Source organism: Larus michahellis, chromosome 2 (genome assembly GCF_964199755.1).
Source record: "Larus michahellis chromosome 2, bLarMic1.1, whole genome shotgun sequence".
Taxonomy (NCBI): Eukaryota; Metazoa; Chordata; class Aves; order Charadriiformes; family Laridae; genus Larus; species Larus michahellis.
This window is the reverse complement of record NC_133897.1, coordinates 81,307,103-81,329,473: the sequence shown is the minus strand read 5'-3', so window position 1 is coordinate 81,329,473 and position 22,371 is coordinate 81,307,103. Positions and strand designations below refer to the sequence as shown.

The 22,371-nt window shown below is 42.0% G+C and overlaps 1 protein-coding gene across 1 annotated transcript in view; it reads left to right on the top strand.

Moving 5' to 3' along the window:
• Positions 1–22,371, top strand: part of LOC141739255 (cadherin-6) — a 101,500-nt gene that overhangs the window by 25,332 nt on the left and 53,797 nt on the right. The window lies entirely within an intron of this gene.

Genomic DNA, 22,371 nt, shown 5'->3' with positions numbered 1-22,371 from the left:
GTCAGGACTTGGTCTAAAATGTCCTTTATCACCCTGTTGAATCCCTGCTGTGTTTAGCAGCTGGCACAACTTAAAATAGCCTGCAGGCTACTCTAAATATTGCTGGACTTCCTGGGAACACAGCACTAGAAGGAATCATTTGGGACACCGGGTCCAGCTCTCCCATAATCACAAGACTCCACATAATAGACATCTAGCTTGCAGAAGTGCACAGCACACTTCACCCTTCACTACATCCTGTAACCCACCTGAGACCTGAAGTACAAGATGCAGAAGCAGCTTAAAAGTGGTAAAACATTGCAATAAAGGACAAGAAGAGATCAAGGGTATGATCTGGCAGAAACTGACAGAGGACTAGTAGTATCTAAGGATGGCTTAAAGCCACCTTTCACCTTACCTGTGCTCCCCAAGCTGCTCTTAAGCCACAGCTTGGAACGAGTCAGGCTCCCCCTGTGCTGCTTTTGTGCAACGCTAACTTTGTAATCCTTTCTGGAAGTACAGACCATTGGCAAAAATGTTTGTGGCACTCATTTGAAAGCCCGAGTGCTTTGCAACTGTGTAGGAGTTTGTACCATATGGTTTCTGCTGGATCGCGTAACGTCATACTGATGAGCTGAAAAATACACGATAAAATAGTTTTGTTTGATACTGGCCAAAAGCAAGATCTTGCTCACTGTGGTAATATACTTCCCCAAGTCTTATGTCCCTGTCAGTATATCCCCATATGAAATACAGGCTCACATGACAAGCGAACACTGTTCTGCTCTCTTTGTGATACATGACAATAACGACTATGGAATGCATGGCCTCAAATTGTACCTATGCTTTCCCTACTTTCTTGCTACATTCCCACTAAAAAGCCCGCCACTGGCGGAGTGAGTATCTTGATTACTTTTTAGGGCCCACTGAAAAGGATTGTGATCCTGTCAGTCATTCTGGTTTCTTTCAATGAATAATTAAAATTATGAATATGAAATATATTCCAAAATTATGTTCAGGAGTCTGAATTTTCCTTGCCAGCTTTTCAACTGCTTATTAGTTAGATTGACAATGACACGTTATTGCTCACCCAATAAACTTCTGTGCAATACCGGTCACAGTGGCAGGGCTTCACGTTTCCCAAGAAAGGAGTAGTTCAAAAGCAATAATAATTCCTCTTCTTCAGAAGTCTAGCTGTTTGCAAAAGTCTGGAAAAGTTTATGTCCTTATTTTCCAGCATGTCTACAGTTTTGTGCTGCAGTTGAGCCAAAAGAGGCATTTCAAAATGCATGTTTAAGAGCACTAATAAGAATATGTCCAAGAACATAGTCTCATCAGGGCGCACATAGCTGTTAGAATAAGTGATAACGAGGGAAGGATCTTGAAATTTTCTCATATATGAAATACAGCAACCAGAAGGTCTCAGGGAAAGACTTAAAAAAAAGCTGTTAGCAGTATCTGTAACATGCAGGAATCCTGCCTCCGCTCCCATTTCCTCCTCTCCCTCACGCGCTTGCAATATGTTGTAAGGGTGCAAGTGTGAAAAAGTAGACATTCGGAGTTACTCGTAGGCAGCACAGAGACATTTGGCATTTTTCTTGGTGTGCGTATTTATTTTTGATGGCCAAACATCATAATTTGGCCATTATCATGGAGTGAATTGGGCAGTAGGTTGTGCACCTGACATGTTATTGTTTGCCCTGAAATCTTGCAAAGGTGTTAGAAGTTAGGGTAACATTTCAGGTGGATCATGGGGATTTAATTTTCGCTGTAGTCTGAATTTAGCTTACGCCCTTGATACTACATTGCACTGGAAGCTCTCCTTAAACACATCCTAATATAGCCGTATACTGATAGTCACCACTCATTGAAACAAAATCTTGTAAAAATCTATTTTATATAAGAACATGAATTATTTCCGACTTGTTGACTTCTATAATAAAGCAAAAGGTCTTATACTGCATTGTTTGTTGGGAGGGGACGGAGTAGGCTGGTAGGTTTTTGTTTGGAGTATTCTGACAAGTATATAATGTTTCACATGTTGTATGGGCTTGACTTGTCTTGCGTATTTGGGCAACACTGTGGGGTCAGCAGAGACAAAGATCATTTGTCAGGTATCTGTGTTTAATCGGTTCTCATTCACGTCACTGTTGTAATTCCTGCTGCCTTCCACTGTTACGGCTGCTTTGCAGCACACCCCACAACTTTTTTTTGTTGTGGCCCCATGCCTAAATGTATAAATAGAGGATAGGAAACGATGTTTGGGTTTGTTTGTTTTTTTCATGGAACTGGAATATGTATTGCAGGAACCACTGCAACACATAATCCTGCTAAATCCAACTTCACTAATGTCCAAAAGGGAAAGGGACACATGCGTGGACACAAACAGCAGACTGTGAATGAGAATGCCCCAGGGTGCCCCCATCTGCTTTTGGGAAGTCCATAATATCTCAGATTTTCAGAGTTCAAAGCAGTCTACTCTAACTCTACCAGATCAGGATCCCCACATGGAAAGCAGGTTATCCCCATATCAGTTTATTGCTGGGATCTTTGACCATTCCTCCTCAGATGCTCGCCACCTTCAGAGAAGAGATACCAGACTAGATCTGCCATCCATTTGTTCTCACATAACACAATGGCTCTAGTCCTATGTTCCATATCTTTTTTTCAGTGCTTCAGGAGTTCAAATTCTGACTCAGGCTGAACTCTGCTATAATAAAATAGCTGTGGCCTGGAAGTGTTATGATGCCCAATCTTTTAACGCACCAGCTAGAAGAGGCAGAAGAGCACAGATGTAGCAAATGCCACTGCACAGAATGCTCGCCAGTTACCTGGAGGCGTTATGCTGTACAAAAGCATAATGTCATCGAGCACTCGGGCGACTCAGCTCCTCCCCATCCTCAGTACTACCTTCTAAGAGGTATAATTGAGCTCTTTTTTCTGTTCTTTTCAGATTTTTTTTCTATGTGTTTTTGTAAAGTCAAACAAATAGGAAAATTAATGACAGCACATGAGTGCACCACAGAATAACGCTACTTAAGGACTGCTGTGCCCTTGGCTCCAATTAACCTTAGTGTTCGTTATAGGTTGCAGCCAGCTGCATCAATCACTGTTACTTTGGTTGGGGAAAAAAGTCCATCATTATTGCAGCCACACACAGATATATACATTATTTTCCTAAAGTATCATAATCCTCCACTTACCAAAGAGGGCCTGCGATAGCTGGGAGGAGATGAAACTCAATTTTCCTTCACATCTGCTTGATCCTTTGGTATAATCAGCACTGCATGCACCAGGCAAGGTCACAAACTATGGCAATGTTCATCACAACATGCAGTCTCCCCATTCTAGTGCCATTAACTGCTCAGCAACCTCTCCTCCTCCATCCCACTGTTTTTAATCTGCTAGAGCACTTCAGAGCAGGAACGGGGGAGCTCGCCTCGCAGACCCCTTTCCAAGATTGCTGTCACCGACCACACTTTGAGAAGGAGTCAGCAGTGAACCACTACCCTATTTGTTTCAGTGGAATAGGAAAAGGAATATCACAGTGGGATTTAATTTCAAGTGTGCTGGCCAGCACCTCCATCTAGGAAGGGATTCTGACAGCACCGGCATTACAGGCATTGCAGTATCGCCTCTGAATAACTTCCTGATAGTTTGTAGAGACCTGGAGCTGATCTAGAGACAACGGGACCAAAATCATAGTTTATTCTCTTCCTTTCATTTTTTAAAAGGGTAGAGAGTCAGTGGTGCCGCTACCCGCTGTTACAGAGGTGGTTATTTGCAGAATAATATGGTCAATCATAACAGGATTTTCTGAAAGCCTGTTTGTTTAACCTGCATTGTTTTGGCTGAATTTTTGTTCAAAGCCTGTAGTTTGCTTGAAACAGACATTCAAGCAGAGCATACATCACCTGAGACAAAGGTGGGAGGTTCTGGTGAGTCTCAGCCGATAGGATTTCATACGGCTCTTGTTGCGCTGCAGTTGCTGCCTTCATAAAAGCAGACCTTTCCTGAGCTACCTCCCTGCAGATGTGATGGGTCAGGTGCAATCCCCTTGGCTTTGCTGACTGCGTCTCTCCCTGACACCCACCGCGCTCTCCTTCCACACAGGGCTCTCCTTCCACTTAGTGCCCAGCTCACAGGACAGATGGCACCTTGGCGCCGCGCTGCCTCGCTGCCCCGGGGCAGAAGTTTGCCAGATGCAAGGGTTAGAGCACCCCAATGTAAGCCCCTTACTTTGAAGTTGCCTTTAGCTCTAACAATGTGAGGTAAAAGCAAGTAGGTGCACTACGAGATAAGCAAGATAGGCCACAGGTGCACAGAAGTGAAAAGATAACCAAGCCCCTGTCTTCCGAGTAGCAACATCAGCTCTAAATAGCTCGCTCTGTGTGTATCCAGCTGACGAGCTGACAGATACTTCACAGCCCTCTGGCTGAGGATTTCGTTCTTATGCAAACCTATGACTTCAGATTGCATTCACGCAAGAGGATCTGGGACTTTTATAGAACCAGATGCATCTTTTGGCAGGAGGTATATATGCGCGCGCGCGCGTGTGTGCGTGTGTGGAGGGGGGCACATTCAAATTTAAATTCTCCTCTCCCTCTCTTTCCCTGCAAGGGAAATTGTTAACTCAGAGAAGACATTTATGCTACCAGACCATTGTTTGCTTTTCCCAGTTTCAGAAACGCTATTGTACTTTGGGAACGGCAAGGTGCAGCGGTCTCCAGCATAAATAATAAACAGAGACACCTCACTCCTGGTCTGCCAGCCCGTTGTAAGACAAAATGTTCTTTGCTGTTTGGCAAAGGGAAAGTCTCAGTACAAAGCTTCTTCCCACGTGGAGCCTTCCACCACGCTTACAGTTGTGTCACTGGAGAAAAACTAAGGCTGCCCTGAACTTGCAAAACAATCAGAAGAGTTCATTCACCTTCTTCCCTACCCGGCTCAAACACAAAATGCCTGTTTGGAAGGAGTAAGTTAAATAAACTTGCTGGAAACATAAAACCATTTATTTCAATGAGTGAGAGATAAGATGCAAAAATCCATTCCTCACCTGTAATCCCTACTGTTTTTATGTGCACTGAAAAAGTACTTCTATCAGCATGATGCCAGCCCATCATTTCTTAGATAATGATCAACATTTTCTCTGTTATGCTCTTCTTCTTAGGCCTCGATTCAGCAAAGCGTTCGGGTACATCTCTATCTTTAGGTCTGCTAGCAGCCTTCAGTAAAAGCATACAGTTTGAAAGTAAAGTGCTCTGCTAAATTGAGTTCTTCACAGGACTAAAGAGAAAGCTCGCACAGGAGCAAAGCAGCATTGCTTTCCTTCCAGTCACACTTGTTTTATTCACTTGCTCTTGCTGTGTACAGCTGTGGATTGCTGGCAGTGTGCTTGGATGGAATTTGAGGGATTCACAGCTTCAAAGATGAGATGTGCCAGGCTTTAAAACAAGCTTGTATAAACACAGGAAACAAAAGCATCCATGTAAACAAAGGGAGGCAATATATGTGTTCACACCTGAGCAGACACGCGCACACTTTTACATGCAGCCCTGTATCAGCAATGCTCCAGCAGGTTATATAGTAGCCACCGTATCAGCAGACGTAGCTCTCATTTCTGCGGTTGCTTTTCTCTTTGCTTCGTGATCAGAGAAGCACTGGGGCCAAGCCTGCTAGTTTTGCAGCACACTGTAAAATGTATGAAGAGGTTTCAAAAGCTCTGACAATGTCTCATCTATACTGAACTAGCATTAGAGTTGTGCTCAGAGAGTGCAGTATGCTACGTATCATTGAATTCCTACCTTATTTTATGTTGTCTGTGTATTTTTCGAGTTTCTGCACTTTCTGCTGTCAGTGTGGATTTGCCAGTTGTCTTGCTGAGATTTCGGGGGGAGGGAGATGTTGTTTGGTTTTTGAAAAGACAATGAGATTTTAAAACATATGCTCTAATTCAAAAGGCTTGAGGAGGCTGTGTGTAATCATAGAGGTCAGAGGATCAGAAGTAGAAAAAACCTTAACATTGCAAATATTGAGCATTTCTGAACTCTCTGCCACAAAAAGCCAACAGATATCTCAGTACTTCAGGGGGAGCAGGTTGCTTCCTTGTAGTCTTTACTGCCTCAGCTCCCTCCCTACCCTGCTACTAACTACACCAAGAAGCAGCACGATCTCCATGGCTGGCGTAAGGTGAGCTAGATTTTATCTCCGCCACAGAGTGGCATGTGGAAGTCACCACGGAGGCGTTAGCCTTTTGGGGACTACCCAGGGCCACCCTCAGTACCAGGTAAACACCGATCCTGGATGCACAGCCAGAGCACGTGGAGCCTCTCATGTCCAAGCACGCTTGGCCGACTAGTGCACTAGTTTGGCGGGCTCCTGGATTATTCAGGCTCACTGTCATCCCCTTAGAGTTGCATAGGCTGACCTCTTGTATAGCCCCAAGTCCCATTTACTTCAATGAGAGGTAGAAACGTTCAGCCCTAATCATAGTTGGCTCAGGCTTGACACACTCTTCTGTATGAGATTTACAAAGATTTAATGTTACTTCCAGAGACTTGCAAAAGTCCCTGAGGGAGTTCATCCACGGGAGTTAGATGCCTTCATGGGATGCACAGAAGTCAGCCGGGTGCCTAATTCCCATTAAGTTAACTCGTACAAGTATTTTTGTAAGTCCCTCTTGGCACTAATCCCCTTTGGCTTTCCTTCCCTCTTCTCATTCCCCCTTCAATCTTTTAAATAAAGATAGCACTTAGCATAAAGATGTGTTGCAAGGCTCCACTCAGCGCCTATAAAGTGTTTTTCAATGCTGGCAGAAGTGCCTAACTGTACGGTATTCAGTGAAACTGGAAACAGTGGGGATTTTTTATGAAGATGATGTGCAAGCTCTGTTCTATCAGACACATTCATCTCAAATTTCCCTGGTGTCAACATCATACAGCTAAAAGAGGGTGCAGAATCCCCAGGGCTCTCTGTGCCTTTTGGCACTGCAATTAAATCCCTCAAGTCCGATTCCCATTTCATCCGTTTCTGCATGACTGAAGCAAGAGATGTGGTTTGTGGGATAAAAGAACAGGAGATATTTTAGCTAAAGCAACGTAGCTAAGTCTTAGTTATACTTTGTTATCTTCAAAGAGAAGACAGATAATATATAAAGCAACTGCATTACAAACAAAAAACACATGGAAAAGAGAGTAGGGAAGGGTGGAAGCATACAGCTGACAAACCAGTAATTTAGTAACAGGGAGATGAAATACAACAACTGATTTGTTTATCAGACCATTCTATTAACCTCTAATGCAACATTTCATCTTTTATAATTGAGCTTTCCATTTTGTTATTAGACCTTAATAGCTAAATTGGCATCTTGCAGACCAGGCCGGGAAATACAAGCAAGCACAGGGGCTCAGACACAATTCACTCCCTTCATCTATTCTGCACAGAAGCTGCATCAGCCCCCATTTTATGGTGTGGCTGAAGTCTTGTTCCTACATCCTTTCCTGGCTGCGCTGGTGAAGGAGACGCTGCTCCTCCACCTGCAGGCCACCTTCCCAAAGCTGTTCATGTAGACCCGCTCCTGGGAGCCCTCCCCACCTCCTTTGCATCCGCACTGTATAAGTTTGCTAGAGATCTGCAAGCTCCAATGAGCTTATTTTGACTGAAATGGGTTAAGGTGTAGTGCAGCTGACAACCTCCTCTCCTGGCAGGGTGTACGGATGAGTGCCTCGTGACAAAAAGGCTCTTAAGCCAACACAGCTGCAGCTGAGAGAGAACATGTGGACAAGACCTTGGTCCCCCATCTGAGCCCATTTGGTTGGGCAAGGTAGAGCTGCAGTGCAGTTTATGCTCTACCCTCTTAGGCCAGAAGCAGGGAAAAGGAAAACAATCAGACCAGGAGAAAGAACTTGAGCCAAAACTTTCCCTTTGCTGCTGGGCCAAAGAAAGGCTGGAGAGGAAGCTTAGATGCAGTGGTTAGGGCAGTCAGATGGACAGCCTGGGTGCTATGAATATTAGAGTGTGTTACAGGGCCTTAGCACAACAAATTGAGAAGGATCCAGCTCAGAGAGCCCCACCAGAGCACAGTGGCTGGAGGTGGGAAATGGGCCTGAATGCTGTTCCAATTCGGTGGACACATTTTGATGTCCCAGCTGAGGCTCCTGAGGGGAAATAAGGAAAGGAGGGTCTAGCTTGTGAATCATGCCAAATGTTAGCTGCCACATTGACTGCCTGCATCAGATTTGCATAATTTTGCCCTTTCTCAATAGCAGAAGTGCACGCACCTGGAGGGCTTTGATGGCAGAAGCACAAGTGCCTGGGGAATTCTGGCACTGCCAGGGTCAGCTGCCAGCTGAAAAAAGGTTCAAAGGCTCTAAATATTGAGCTTCAGGGCCCAAGTTCTCTGGCTAGGAGACAGGACAGGAGAATTGATCCTATTGACTATTTTATTTCAATGGTTGGACAAATATCACTTCCATAATTTGAAGGTTGCTTTCGGAGTTCTCAACCCACTTTCTCCCTCAGATGTCACTAATCCATTAAAAATCCCACATAATAACCACTCTTACTCCATTCCTTTCTCCTGTAGTTTTTGCTGTTTGGTTGGTTGTGGTTTTTTTTCCGTTCCTGATGTACTCATCCTTTTAAAAGTGGACAAATTAATAAAGAATTTTGTTCCCAAAACTCTGCCAATTATGTAGGTGTAGACTGTTATCAGCCACATTTGGGAGAAAAAAGGCATCAAATTACCTACACTGTCAGCTAATGCCAGAGAAGATTATATGTAAAACTGGTTATATTCACACCAATGATTTGGTGCAACAAACTAGGTCACTCCATGGCCATCCTTGTACGTGTAACTTGTCACGTTTCATGACATAGGTAATGAAGAAGAATGTACCATTTGCTAATTGGAAATGGATTCCACTCTGCTTTTCTCAAATTCCATGCAAGAAATCCTCTGAATTTACATAGATATATGAAAAAGGCAAAACCCAATAAAGTATTATTTTCTGGCCCGTAAGAGGCTTTTACTAAAATATTATTGAGTAGTAACAAACAAACATGAAAGCTACAGAACTGCACTTGACATGAATGGTTTTTTTTAAATAAACAGACATGTTTGATTATTTGTAATCCAGTATAATCCACTGTGTAATGTTAAATATTTTAAGAGAATTTTTCTTCTATTTGTTCTCAGCATGGTTGGCCTGAAGCCAAAATGTTGTTATTTTTAAAGGCAACACTCCACTAAGGGTTTCAAATTTCTTTCATGTTGGGTCTTTTTATAGCATTCTGAAATTGATTGTGCATAGCAAATTCACAAACGGCAAAAAAAAACTATGGCTGCATATATCTCTCATGTAGGTAAACTCCTGGTCTCATTTCCCAGGGCTCTGCAGCAGGAGGGACTCTACGAAGTAGTTGCTAGGAGAAATAAAACAGACTTATACGTATGGAAGAACAGTTAAAATCCTGCTTTTACACCTACAAAGCCAAAATACCACCAGTTCCTCTCTGCGCCTCTGCCAGAGAAGCAGCAGCGTGTGGATTTCTTAAAACACTACAAAGCTGAGGGTGCCACTGGAGAAAGAACTAGGCTGAGCCTTAGCCAGGTATAGAGGTCTGGAGAGAGTCTGGGTTATCCATGGACTGAAACCAGGGCTCAGGTTTTGTCATACAGTTTTGAACACATGGTTTAATGGCATTTTGGAGCCAAAAGATGAAGTAAATCAATCTCTGTAAGAAACTGTTTTCCTCAGTAGAAGGTAACACAGCAATTTTTCTCTGTTAGCTGTTCATTCCCTGGCAGACAGCACGCTTTTGCTTCTCCTGGGGATGCAGCTAGCAGAGAGAGTTTGCTAAGAATATTCTGTTCCTCCTGGTCCCAACAGGTATTTCACAGCCCCTTCCACTCTTCTCCCCACGACAGGCTGCTGCAGCCCCTTCCATCTGCTGTTCTCAGTCTCGGCACATTTCAGATCTTGAATTTAAATGTCCAGAATTAACCATGCCACATTTGAAAGTCTGGGGACCAGCCCCAATGTGTACGAGTTTGGCTTTCCACTCAGGAGGTGTTTTGTCTCAAACAATGAAAACGCGTAGTAAGTACAGATTGGCTTTCATTGCATTCCAGCTCTAGGATAGCTAGGACACAGGTTATATTTCCAAATATACATTTTGCAAACATCAGAGTAGAAACATACTTTCCTAAATGAAAATGGACATTCTCTGACAATCACCCGTCTCCAGGAGCTGGGGCTTTAATTAAAATATCCGTTATTGCAAGACTTGTAATGAGATTGCCAGTCAGCTGTGCTGAACGTCTCACGTTGCTGCCCTACTCGTGCAGGCTTCTAAAGAAGTAGCATCCCTTTCTTCCTAAAACTTTCAGCAATGTGAAAAAAAAGCTGCATGAGCAGCCCAATTCTCTTGTAAGATATTTGTACAGGCCTATAACCTCTTCCAGGGATTTCTTCTTAATTTGTATTCATTCACAACCAGCAGAGAGAATGAAAAGTGTGGCAGGGAGAAACTCATTCCAGGAGTTCTGCAGCACCCTGCAGTTTAGCAAAGGTAATTTGTGTAGTTACAGCTCTTACTTTATTGAACACATCTGCAGCAGTCATTGGATTGGGATGTTTCCTTTATGCCTCCTTGAGAGCTAGTACATGTCCTGGGTGGAAGGTTGAGTTTGTAAAATGTTCATATAGCCGGTGACCAGCTATGGGAATACAAAAGCCAGACTACTTTGATCCTATCAAACCACAGAAATACTACAACACACACAAAAAAAGAGAAACAACTGAAAGGACTCATGGGTAAGCAGCTACTTATTTGTTATGATCTCACCCTAAAGATTTTCTTGTTAAGACTTAATGTGGTTTGGTACAGAGGTGAGCTGGGGCACGGGGTTGGAGATCAAGCCTATAAATAACAGCAAGTAAGAAAAACAGCTTAAAAAATTGTTCAGAGCTTTTTTACTTGTCTAAAATAGAATTTATAGATTTGGCCCTTCTGCTATAAGGACGAAAATAAAGTAGGATACAACAGCCTTAAAGTGCAATTAGAAGCAATTCAGGGAAAAAACCAACCTAATCATGACTAAAACAAGTGCAGCTGCAGGCAAAAGGCAGAAGAGGACCCACAGTCACAAGGTTGATGCTACCCAGTCAAAAGTACAAGGAATAGGGTTAGATACTGCGAGTGCTCATGGGCTACTAGCCCTCACAGTGGCTGAAAGAGAAGTGATGGCAGCACGCACTCCCTTTTAAACCCAAGGGGAAATTCTGTTTGACCAAGCCAAAGCTGTCTGCTGCTCCTTTCCCATCCCTCTCAGGCTCTGAAATATTCAGAAGTAAAATGGTGACCCATTCTACTTCTGATTTTCTTCCTAGAGTTTTGCATTTTAACATCCTTCCTCCACACCTAGAACTACGAGTATTACATTCACATCTATCCATGGAAACAAAAAGACAGACATTAAAAGAGTGTAGATTCCACACAGTAGAAGTTTGTCAAAGTTTTGCACAATAGACCAACTGACAATTAATCTTTCTTTCTCCCCCAGCCACAAGCTGTGCTTACATCCCCCTATGTCAGAAAAAGCACATTCATCAATTATCTGTCTCTTTCCCATCCCACTCGCCAAACAGCTGTAATAAAAAAAGTCACCCTTATAAATTACTTTGGGACACAAAGGGAAATCTCTCCATTTTGTAACAACCTTGCTAATTTTAAATGGAATGGGGATTCTTTTTCCCTCATGTTTCATGCTAGCATATACTTTCTAGGACATCATATTTTGTTATCAATTTACAGCAAGTATTCATCCAGATTACTACAGGGTCCTGCAACAAATGTAGAAACAAATTAACATTAAGAAGCCACGTATTTTCTGTAGGGAGTCACCTTCTGCAAACCTTGCCTGCCCATAAGTATGCATAAAAATGCAGCTCCTGGGAAAAAAGATTGAATTCTTATCCTGGGGGAATGGAGGAGGGAAGTTGTACTATTAATAAATCTAAATGTTAGGCTTAACTCAATATGCAGAGTTTAGGCAGGGATGATATATTATACTCCCCCTATTTGAGAAGGAATGGCAAGGCAGGCCAGACATTGCCATTTTTCCTTGAAGACAACTCATTTTCCTTCGTATGCCTATTCAGGACGCATGGCTCAGGTGCATTTTAACTGGGAGCCCCCCCAGGAACCACGTCCCGTCCCTTTCCCCACCACGTCAGTTCAGTGGGTATGCAACTCCACTGAAGTGAAATGCTCCCTTTCCCTCTTTAGCGTTCAAGAGCAGTGAGGCATGTTGTTTTTCTCTTTTTGTATGATTGAGAAAACCAACTCGTGTGTCACATCATACATTGCAATTGGGCACGAATAGGGAGCCATCCATCACTCTCCCAGATTCCTTGGATTTACTAAAGGGTCTGTTTAAGGAGCCATTAAAGGAGCCTTAAAAGCCCCAGACGCCACAAAGACTTCATCATTTGCACAGGAACTGAACTCCAGTGACTCTGCTGTCGAGTATATCAGCACAGGGAGCGTGTCCAGGATGGACTTGGACTGCAGTTCCTAGATGCAGAGGTTTGGGAGTTAGAGACTAAGCAGCAAAACACAGGCTGCTGTAGTGACTACAGAGCTCCCCAGGACTGCCTAGGCTTTGTCAGGGGCCACGTCTTGCCCCCCAAGCATACCAGAAAGCAAGGCTGCTTAAAGTCACCCTCATGCACGTTTCCCTCAGGCCTTCAAATTACAGGCTGCACCCTCTGAGATGCGGCTCTGAATTTCAGTCAGCCTTGACTAATGAACTGATGCTGTCTGTTTTGGCAGGGAGCTCGTCCCTGCAGTGCGAAACTGCTGAGAATAGGGGGCTGCTTCAAGAGCAAAATTGATGCTGTGACCAAGAGGGCGATGGCAGCCCTTGGTTCTGCATGCAGTCCCTTCCCTTTGATGCTGCTCCCTGTGGACAGCACAGGGGAGGGACGCCCACTCAAATTCCTTGCTGGGCTGGAGCCTGAGAAAATACCTGCAATGCCGGTCAATATGTCAGAGGGCCACTGGCACGAGCTTAATATAAATGTGGTGAAAAGGTACATCTGGGGGGTGTACCCTGAGCCTTCCTTGTCTGGCTGCATCCCAGGCTCACAGCTGGATAACCAGCTGCATCCCAGCGCTGAAGCGCTGCCAAACTAGGAGCCTCTCTGCTGCCACTCCTTCTCTTTCTCCTTGCCGCTACTTCTCGTTATTTTCCCTTTTTCCACACTTCTGCTGCATAGAAATTGCCCATCTGACAAAGAGCGTTACAGTCAAAATCTCATTATGGGCACAGGGGAACGCACCTTATATGCAGAGACAACAATTAGAGTTTATTGTTAGTCTAATTAATGTTTCAACAGTAAAATCAAAATGAATTGAAGAGTTATTCTAAGTCCAGTTACGACAATGCTAACATTTATAGTCTATATTATCTAATTATTCCTAATTCCCATTAATAGTACAATCCAATTTGTCAGTCACCAACTTCCTGGTACCTGCGTCTTTTGGTCATGTTATCCTCACCTTTCTTAGGAGTAGCAACAGTGAGTAATTAGCGTCCCAGGTTCCTCAGTGGGAGGAGTATGCTGTGGATGGTCAGAGTTTCTTCCTCCTTGGTCCTGGGTCTGCTTGGGCTTTTTCCCAAAGTCTACTGCTTATTGCTTTTTTTAATTGGTGCCCAACTTTAGTTACACAATATTCACTTCAGAATTGTTGGAACAATACATGGAATAATTTCTTTAGGGTAAAACCATGCAATTTCACAGAGTTCAGCTAACACAAAAAAATAATTTGGACATTAATTGCCTGTCGGGCAATTGCTGGTTCAGCTAAAACAAGCTAACACAAGCTCGGGACCAGACAAAGCCTGAAGCGATGTATTTTAAGGTAAAACAAAATCTGCAATCTGTTGGTAGCAATGGCAACATCTTATTTCCTAAGGTGCAGGGCTACAAAAGCCGTGTTCACACTGGTACTGCTGATGCATACGTGCTCTCCTCCAAACAAGCATACGCACCAATTACGTCAACGCTTTTGTCAGTAAAACTGACCTTTTTCCAGCTACAGTCAAATGGACTGCAGTCAAAGTGTTAGATGTTATTGCCTCAAACATCTGAGGTTTTCTTTCAAGCTGAAGTCACTGGGCTCTATTCACATCTGATAGAGTCACACTTTCATTTCAAGGAACAGCAGCTTGTGGTTTTAAGCCTCCATTCTATTCTGGATGCTAACGTCAAGGAAATGCTTTAGCCCTTCAGCACTGAAAAATCAAAGTTCAATTCCTGCTGGCAATAGTAGCATTACTAGAGCCATTACTAGCATAGGTAGTAGTGTGTAGCACACAGACGTGGGCATAAATATATATTTTTTTAAATATATATTTTTATATATATATATGTAAGCTCAACACTTGGAATATGGTACTAAGTGACAATATATCACACTTTCGACAGATTTCAGGCATTTATAAACAGAAAGGAATGAAAGCCTAAAATCATAAATCTTAGATTGCCTATTTAATGAAATACCATATTTTTTCATAGACAGCCTGAATCTTGGATAATCCCTACCGCTTTGTAAGTGCCTGTACTTGAAAATAAGTCCCCTTACAACTTGCAGTGTAAAAGAACCTGCAGTAAATCAGGAGAAAGGGGTATCGGTTAGATATTACGAGGAGGGAGCAGAGGCAGATAACCCCAGGGCAGACTTCCCCTCATATTACCTGCATGTACCTAACACCTGCATTGTTGCTAGGTTGCAAGGGCTTTAAATAGGAGAGGAGAATCTAGTTTCTGGTTTAAAACAGAGAAATTACGGGTTGGTTATGCAACTGAAAGAAGAAACATTTTGTTGCAAGACAAATGATTCGACAGATAATGTGTAGATGGAGCTAATAAACAGCTGGTGTAATGTTGAGTTTGTTTTGAAACTGTCTTCATCCAGCAGGTGAGAAATATCATAAAACTGTGAACGTCTTACAGCTTATTTAAGAAAAGATTGTTAAAAACAAAGTTGTCGAGACTTGAGTAGAAATACATGAAATCTTACAGAGTAATGAGAGGAATATATGCCTATGTATTTATGAGTTTATCCATGTTCATTTTTTAATGATTCCTTAGATTTTTCAGTGTCCATATTGTCTTCTGGTTTTGAATTAGTGCTAAAACATCACGGGATAAGAGGCTTAAATGCCATTGACCTGATTGCAGTAAGAGTTAGCTTTCTAAGTGCCTTTGAAGGTCCGGTCTTTACATTCTCTCTGTTTCCATGTTCAGGAATGGTAGCTTTGCACTTCTCACAAAATGACTCTGAGGATAAATACAATAAAGATTATTAAGTGATCGAACTCCTTGGTAATTGAGACTATGCGGGTACCTTAGACAGGTGAATAAGCACTCATGTTTGCCTTCAGGGCAATTTGTCAATTTTCAGCTTACATCAGTTTGTCCATAATTAGAGGTGAGAAGGAAACAGGAAAGCAGAAAGTGGGAGGACTTTAGGATCAAAGCTAAGTGACCTTGACAGGAAGGAGGCTTTTATCTCTCCAGAAGGAAGCAGCCTCAGCTGACGACAGTCACAATGCAGTATTTAAGATACCAGGGTGGAACATATTATGAGTGCAAATAAATGCAATTTTTCAGAATGTTTGAAATTTAATTAAATGCATCCTTTGTTGCAAAAGCATGGATTTCTCTAGGTGCAGTCAGTAAATATTTGGTCGCTTCATGTGGTATTTAAGCTCCAGTTCTTCAGCTGTGGTCATTAAAGTCAGACGAACAGAAACTTTGCCAATAAAAGTAATAGCAACAACTGAAAGAAATAATAGTAGAACTAAAAAACATTAAAATAATAGGACTGACGCACTGTCTCTTAATGACATGAAATTCTCATAAGTTTCAACAAAAACAAGACTGGTTGTTTCTGTTTACTGCTTTCTATAAGAGCACCAGAGAAGTTTAGGTTTGATTTAAGAAAATACTTAAGACATACAGAGTAGTCTTTCCAGTAGTAGAAGAACAGCAGATTCACCCTTCTCTGATGTAAAGAGCAACATCAGAAATTGTACTAACACCTCAGCTGGTCAAGTTTCATTTCTTACTGGAAATACTTTTTCCTGAGCATTAACTGCTCAGGGGAATACCTTTTAGATGAAACGGATTTTCTGCAATAAGAAGGAAGTCTCTCTTGTCCAGATTAGTATCTCTTTGTTTTTTTAAACAGAGACATCTGTTTACAGGCATGAAAGCACAAATTATGCAGAAATAGTTCCTTTTAATTCTGCTCCTCCCAAACCACTTATCCAGTGTTTTTGATCTTGGCTATCAATCCTGGCAACTCCATGGAATTAATTTAGAATCAAAACCAAAACTCCACTGAGCAAAGAAGGCCAATTTTGCAGTCTTCAGTGGTTTGCACAGAGTAATGTTCTGCTGAATCCTGGACCGAGAACAACCACTTGCATCACATGCTTTGCATTTTTAGGATTAGCTCTTTCAGTTGTCTAAAACATAAGAGCAGAGCCATCCTAGAAGCTTCTAATCCCCAATTTGCTGCATATGATGATCACATAGTTATTTAGCATTAACAATATAGTTAAGAGCTGCAGCATGATTCTTGCTCCCTTCCATGGAAAGCAATAGCAAAGAGTCTGTCTGGAACAGATTTTAAAAATAAAGCACCATATTCAAGTCTCCATTACACAAGGAGAAGATTTCCGTAATTCCATTAGAGACCCCACTTCCAAAAAATATAAAATGTGTTCATATCCCAAAGAGATTCCACATATAATTGCAAAGAATTTAACAATACTTTTAATACCAATTGTTTTAAGTCAGGTTGGGGTTTTTCCCAGATTTATTTTTACTCCTAAGAAGCAACAGGTTTGCAGGGAACCGATCACATACCACTGAAAGGAACTTTCTTACCAGTTTCAATGTCCAGAGGAACATTGTTTAATAATACAAGGAAAGGGGTTAGTCGCCTGTATGGTATTTGATGTTCACAATGTATGTATGCAGAGCTGCGTGAAGCAAGAGAGCAAAAAAAAAAAAAAAAGAAATCGTGTGATACAAATTTCCTCAATATTCCTAATTAAACAACTCATTAAGTTTTTTCAAAGAACTAGTGACATAAGTGGCATTATTAAATACTTCAGAAGCTATTCAGTCACAAGTAACATTATTCTTTTATACATTTTCATATTCTGAGAAACATAAAATTACTAGCAAAAACATATTAAAAGGCCCTTTTCAAAGAAGAAAGCCACCTCTCAGGTTAGCAATTTGAAAAGCAAGTATGCATGTTTCCTATTCAAGAAACTTCAAGAGTTTCAGAAACATCGTTCACTGTTCACAAAACCTCAGTTAAGTAATGAGTCATTATGGCTGGAAATACATGCTGAAGTGGTAAAGTTTATTGCCTCACCTGAAGTTACAGGCAGAGTATAGATGTTTCTGGCGTGCAGTTTGTACAATGAATAAATATCATCCTGCCTGGACAAGAATGTCCTAGTGGTCAGCCTGCTAGAACACCCCTGCCATCCTGGTGTGGTATTTATTCACCCTGGATGAACCCCAAGCATGCCTTTTCCCATTTTAGTAGTCATTATCCAGTCCTAGTAACTCTGAAGTCACTCAGAAATGCCTCAGTCCCTCTCACTGCCGCAGCTTTTTTTAATGCTAACCACGAGGATAGCCTAGGAGGGCTTGCCACCGTTATTTCCACTCTCCGCCATCCAGTCCGCCTCTCCAGTTTCGGGGATCTGAACCCGACTGCCTTTTGATCAGCTGAGGGCAATGGAGGCCGCTGCAGTCTAGCCCTGCTTGAGAAGATCTCCTAGATCCTTAATGGGATCACAAGTAGGATCAAGAGATCTGAGAAGGGAGGCAGCAGATCTGCATTAGCTCTCCTGCCTTTTGCTACAGCTTCTTAAGCTGTGCAGTTAATAGGGGTAACGATAAGAGGCTTTTAAAGAAGCTATAGCGTTTTAGTATAGCCAGTTACTATCACGATCAAAGAAATAATAGACTCTTTCATCAAAAGAGAGACATGACCTACTAATCTGCAGTTCTTTTAATAGCACATTCGTAATGAAATGGGTCTTAATGGGCATCTCTCTATTTTCCAGGTGATTGCTCCTGTTGGAGTGTATTTGCACAAATGGAGTTCACTTGCCCACAATAAGCCGAGCATTGCAGTCATTTCTGATTTGGTAGCACTCTGCATCCATTTCACAGTGGTAAATGGCCATGAAAGCCTATGAGAAATAAGCAAGCCCTTGACAATCAAATACGAAGACAAAGTTTAGCTATTTCTCTCTTCCCCAGGTCCAGTACCTTATGTCCCACCTAGTGATTGTTTTCGCCTAACTTCAGAGTGGGAAATCAGCCTATGTTTCTGTCAAGAAGGAAAGAAAAATATAGTGATCACTGAGCCTCTAGCAGAGAGAGAAGAGCAAACAGCAGCTGGTGAACGGAAAACTGCTTAAGACAGACAACTGCTTTGCTCTACTATGGATGAAATGGGGCACGCTGGCAATGGGGGTGGCAAGGAGAGTGCCTGTACAGGGGAACTGCAAAAGGCAGGCAGAAGAGATTAGGGTCACTAAGACAAACAAACGAAAACAGTAGCAATCACATGTAGGATTGTGGCTATCCTAAAAATGTGAAGTTCCAGACAGTTGTAAATAAAAAAAAACCCAGAAAACAATCTCATTTGTACATAAGAAAAGTGCATAAGCTCTAATATGCCTAAATTAGAATCAGCTGAACTCTGCTTACCTGTTTGCCCTCAGTTGTACCACTTGCTATAGCAATTCTGTTATCTCAGTCTGTGGGTTTCTTCTGTAGGAAATAAATCAGGATTTTAGCAATTAATATTGTGCTTGACAACAATATACACTGCCCAAAGCACAATCAAAACATTCCTGTCAAGAGAATTTTCTTTTACTTGTGTCCGTTATTGAGCTGCCTAATTACTACTGTCAAAAATAATCAGTCTTTCATAGGAAGATATGCTGGTGCCTGTTGAAAAAGAAACCTTACCTCCTCCTTTCTTTTATTCCTGGCTACGCATGTGGCAGTATAGCCTCTGCCTTCATTGTCGCACTGCAATACTTGAGGGAGAATTGCAATGCTACTAAAGCAGCTGCAAGCCCAGGTTTTTCTCTTGTGTTTGGAGAGTATCGCTGACACCTTGGCTTTGACTAATTGCTGATCAGCACAGAAAGGATTTGTTGTCTATGGTTCTGTCTCATTTATGGGAGCTTGTGGATAATTGTCCTCCAATGGCACAGAGGTAGGTGCCTGGTAAATGGTAGACTGAGTGTGCATGGAAAAAGCAGAACAGGATAACTCACCTACATTAAGAAAAACAGTTTTCAGGGAGAAGCTGACCATGTTGTTTTGGTTTTTTTTAACGTGTCTAAATAGTTTCCTTACTAGAGATTTTTGGGTGGTGGCATCTCATACCTTTCTCAGAATGGAGTCATGTTTAAAATAGATCTATTTTTGCTTTACAATGAAAAGCCTAAAATGTCAATGATCACTTCTAAGAGCCTGTCTAGGAGACTTTCAAATACTAAAGTCTAAGAAGAAACAGAAGAAGAGGTATTCAAACCATGTAGCTTTTTCAATGGAGAGACAAAACGCTTTAACTTAGGCACTTCAAGTCACCCAAGAGCCTTTCACTTTCTATTAACTAGGTAGGGAGGGTAGACTCCTTTTCAGGCATCAGATTTCAATGTGTAAGGTAGACTGAATTTCTTTTTGATGACACTCCTGCTTTAAAGAACCTGCTAGTTCCCTATTCTAAAATAAATAAGATTAAGGAAAAGCCCAGCTTTATTAAAGCAACTGCAAGTTCGACAGTAGCTTATTGCAAGTCTGAAAAGAACAGTAAGTTTCACAACAAGATGACAACACTGCAGACTTCCATCAAGTACTGCAACGAGGAATAAGGTTTTCCTGCAGCATTTTCATGGCTTCAAGGATGCTTTTTGTACTGCTTTGCTTATGATTCCATGCACATCTGCTATTCTCTGCCATTAAAGTATTGATCAGGAATAAAAGACCCATGTACCGGAAACGCACAGCATTAGGAGGGCTACAGATTTGTTCTCCTACTAAACGCAGTTGATTGCTTAACTGCTTTAGTCTTCTGTCCATGAAGGAACAGACTAATACTGTAAATTACATTAAGTTACTAGTCACATACCTGTCCCCCATTTTAGATTATAACGCAGCATTAGGAGAATGCTTCCCGCTGCAGGGGGACAATGAAATATTGTGGAGGGCTGTCCCCACATCACCTTTTGCAAAAGGCAGCAGCAGCTAGAAGCCTTTTGCAAGACCAGCTCCTGCTTCCTGTTAATGCCATGCAGAGGTAGCTCACAGAGAGGACAGAATCAGCTAGACCTGAGTCCGTCTCTCCTCCATATAGCGGCTTGCAGAGGTGACACCTACATAAGGTTGCTGCTCTTATAGCACTTACTGCTCTTGCCCACACACCCAGGGAACATCAGATCCTTTTCCAGGTGCTCCAGCTACAGGCTCCACACACCTTCCAGTGTATGCCAACATCCAGCCAGTATGTGCAGCAAAGGCGTACGTGGTGGTTAGAGCATAGATATTATGCCTCGGACTGGCACACCGTCAGAAAGGATGAAGAATAACCTTGTGATTAAAATGTTGCTGTATGGCTCAGGAAATCTGAGTCCAGGCACCAGCCCCGCCACAAATACTCCTGAAAGACCACAGAAAAGCCACTTAATGCAACCATACAATGGAAACAAGATTTCCTTTTCTGTGCCATTCCTCTATCTTGTGTGTATAGACTGTTTATGCACAGTGGATAAAAGGCACGCTCCCAGTGTGGCTAAATACAGAGACTTAGACTGGGCACGTCTGAAACAAGATGACACTAAGGCTCTTTCCAAATGCCAGGTGAAGAAAAATAAAAATATCTGCGAGCAGACAAACATCATCATCAATTCACTCACCAGCTCCTGAATAAAGTCATACAGTCATCTTTTGCCACCGCCATTCATGAACTAAAGAAAGAGATATACGTCTCACTTTCCCTCTCTTGTCAGTGTGTGCTTTTGTGAAGACTGGTGTTCGTGTGCGTTCAGGTCCACTAAGGTTAAAGCAGTTGCATTGTTCAAAAGGGCTATGTTAATAGATCCCAGTGCAGGGTGGAGGTAGTAGTTATCTTAACATTTCTGCTGCATTTAGTTATTTTTATAGTTCTGGGCCTTTTTTCCTGCTGAGAGCACGGAATAATAAAATGACTTTGAAAGACACTATAATCAACCACTACTGGCTGCAATTGCATTGTGTACTTGATGTCTTCAGAAAGTACCTCTAGTTTAAAACCACAAATCTTTTGGTTTGAATTCTCTCTTGGCTCAGTTCTTTTTTGTTATTTCAGAGGTGTATTTACAGGAATGATCTCTAGAGCATATGGGCTTATATAACAAAGAGATCAAAAAAGTGAACAGCAGATTAAAATTTCGTCAGCTATCTTTACACTGAAAATTTGACTCTTTCTGTTTATGATTGATATTTACAAATGAATGCCTCATGGACAATGAAGGAAGAAGGGCATTTGTATTTCAGAGCTGTAAAAGCTAATTCACACTTGAGAAAATTATTAGATGGAGACTTTCAGATCTAACTGGTCATAAGGGAGACATAATTGTAAAGTAAGCTCAAACTCAACAACTGCTTTTTAAGTGCAAGTCAATTACAGACAAGTCTGCAGTGTTACAGCTTCTGAGCACATGAAACTTAGCTATTACTGAAAATCTCTAGCAAGGAATTATTTGCTATATATGAAAATGTATCACTATGATATATTAAAGTATATGAATACAACACTGAAAAGAAGCGAATATGATAAATTTGGAAGGCTCTATTTTTTGAAGTTAGATGGAATACTTTCTTTTCTTTGTGCAGCTATTGCTATTTTAACCTTTCCCCCCTGTGATGAGAAAGTAATTTTTCTGCACATTTTCCTTACTGCCTTAATCCCTTCCTTGCAGTCTTGCCTGCAGGGCAGCAGAACCACATACTTCACATTTGCAAGGACAGCCCCAACAACAGCCTAGGGTCCTGCTCCTCTGGGTCATTCAGGTTCTCTTAGGGACTTGGACATTGCTTCTTTAGCATGGTTTTGCAACAAGGTAAAACCTAAGCAAATAATCACCAGATCCTTACCTAGCATGCCTCATTCCATACCACAGACTGTCACATCTCACGCAGCAAACACAGGACTCACTATTGGACCATCATCCTCCTCCCCCGTTATTGCTTTCCCACTTTTCATGCCTCAGGTTTTGACAATGAAGTG